The sequence below is a fragment of the Varroa destructor genome, unplaced genomic scaffold (genome assembly GCF_002443255.2).
Source record: "Varroa destructor unplaced genomic scaffold, Vdes_3.0 BEIS01000003.1, whole genome shotgun sequence".
Lineage (NCBI taxonomy): Eukaryota > Metazoa > Arthropoda > Arachnida > Mesostigmata > Varroidae > Varroa > Varroa destructor.
The window spans coordinates 54302918-54305525 of NW_019211456.1; positions in this window are offsets into that span (position 1 = coordinate 54302918).

Genomic DNA, 2608 nt, shown 5'->3' on the forward strand with positions numbered 1-2608 from the left:
TAATGAGCTGAGATTTGATCAAAATCATTTACATGTGTCACGCATACATGTCGTATACATATATCGTATATCTAATGGGTATTTAGTAAACGCATTTATTAACCATTTGCGCTTCCGACTTTTACCTTTACTTCTTTCTGCCTTCAACACCCATTTATCCCGTTTATCCTATTACTGTTTAGCCGCTGCTTAGTTTCTGCTATTGGCTACTACTTGAGGAAGACCGGGAGTGGCTGGTTATGGCCTCGACAACTGCACATACTACGCAGTCTATGTGAATAAAGAGAGTTATTATTATCCTTAACGGCGATTGCATCCAACGGCGGTTAGATGGTAATGAGAAGAAAATTACACTTTACGAAAGAAACAGTTGGAGTCAAAAAGGAAAAACAAAGAGTCAAAAAGGAATATGGGAGAATATCCGGGTTTAGTGAGTTTGCGAATCTCACACTGGGCATCGTCAGCCAACGGTAGCGCATGTATATCATCCATTCCCGAAACCCCCTCAAAAAAGAAAACAAATCTATAGATATGATCACAGCAGTATTTAAACAATTTTTTTTTTAACCCTTAAGCTGTTCTAACGTATTTTGAATGGCTACGCGCGATTTCACAAAATTTCAGTCTATTCGCAACCATACTACTAAAGAAAAACTTATTTTAAGGAGGACGTAAGCAAACCGGGATTTGTTTTTTGCTCACGGCGAAAAAACAAATTTTGGGAATTAAATTATGGGTAAAGAATAACTACTGTTTACGGTATTACAGATTAGTTTAGGACAGAAGAAAAAGCAGAAGCAGGTATAGCTCAATGAAAAATCCAGAGTTAATCAATGCCGCCTAAAGATATATTTTCAATGGTCTTTCTCTTTCAGTCAGGTCATCAGCAAGAATTTGTTATACTGGTAGGGCTACCATATCACGGATTGTTTATAAAAATCTTAGGAAGACAGCATATGTCATCAAAATCGAGTAGATGTTTTCTGAGAACAATAAAACCAAGCTGCTTGATTTTTAATTATTTTAAGGCTGAGGCAGCAGATCGTTTGCGATTTCTTTCTGGCGAGACAATATTTATGTTCGATAGAATGCCATAGAAATGATGGCTGAGATGGCCACGATTTAGAGGATGTGCTTATTGCATGTAAAACCAGTTTTCAATGGCAATGCTCAAGTCAAATGCACAAGGGAATGTCATGCCACGATAGCCCTTATAGCAAGCGAGTTTATCAACAAGGGAGTTTATTTGTATGTTTTACATGTCGCGTGAGCGTGGATAGCATGTCTGAGCGAAATTGTCTAAAAGTCCTTGCGTCTTCCAGAAAAATGATAGACAGGCTGATACCTGCCGGTCGCTTAGAATATCTATATGGTTTGCTGATATACATATGGTCGCCGAACAGTTAATCCGTTCGATCACCATGCATGGCGTTACTGAGCGAGAATTCAATAGGTGTCGGTATGATAACATCGACTCTTTAATTTGTTCTCTCAAGAACGCGTCCGCGTATCTACAACAGAGAAACGAGACTTCAAACAGTTTTGGTTTTGAATTAAAGCTGTAATCGCGGTAAAGAATGATTATACTGAATAAATATGTCCTTCGGAAATGTTTTAGCATATGTGAATTTTGTTGAAATATCTGTTTTTATTTAAATCCAACAAAAACAGCAAAAGCATCGAAAAATCCGGACCTAGAAGAACCGCCCGACTTACATAAAATTCCTTTCACAGCTCTAGAATGTATAAATACAGATTTATCTGCCTCTGTCATGAAAATAATTAGTACATTTTAGAATTGCCTCATCTGAACGTGTTTGAAAGCGGTACCTACCTATAACCTAACTTTCACACCTCTAGATTAAACAGCTGAGGTTCCTAACGTAGCGATGTCATTTTTTTCGTTGTGCATCTTAATGAAGAGTTTTGACGAGAACAGAAAATTGATCCCATTTGTTTGTTCCCTTCATTTAGTTGCTGAGGTCTGGTGGAACTCTTACCAGGCAAACGCGTGTGTACGTGAGCCTTGGTCCGAAACTAATTATGAGCTTGCTCCGAATCAAAGTCTGCAGAGACGGCTGATGGATTTTTGAATTCATTAGTACTGTACGAATTTATGTTCCTGTCGGGTACCTTTTAGCGCCAGTGACGCCGAATTCCATGCAGGATTTTATCTCCCTCACTTTTAACATAGTTGACTGTGTCTCAACGTGTCCTGTGTGTGTTCGTACAGTTGCCCATCAGTTTCAATTGTTTTAGGCCTTGTTGGGCCATGTTCATGTCTTTGTTTGAACTACTTCATTAATTCTTCTCTCCATTCATTTTTTTTCTGATGTTCTCTTTTCTATCAGCGAATTTCTGTCTCGTTGTTGACTTTCGTGATATTGTATAAATGTAATGGGCGAAGCCGCGGGGGCCGGCGCTCATCATATGCGTGAGCTTCGGCTCAGCGGTCTAATTTCACATTAGTTTTAACGCAGGGCATTCGACTAAAATGTGCTTGGCATTATCTTCGACGCATCCGTCACAGGATACGTTGGTTATGGTTCCTTACATACCTCGAATATGTAACGTGGGTATTCTCGTACCGCGTCAGTAATTAAGATAT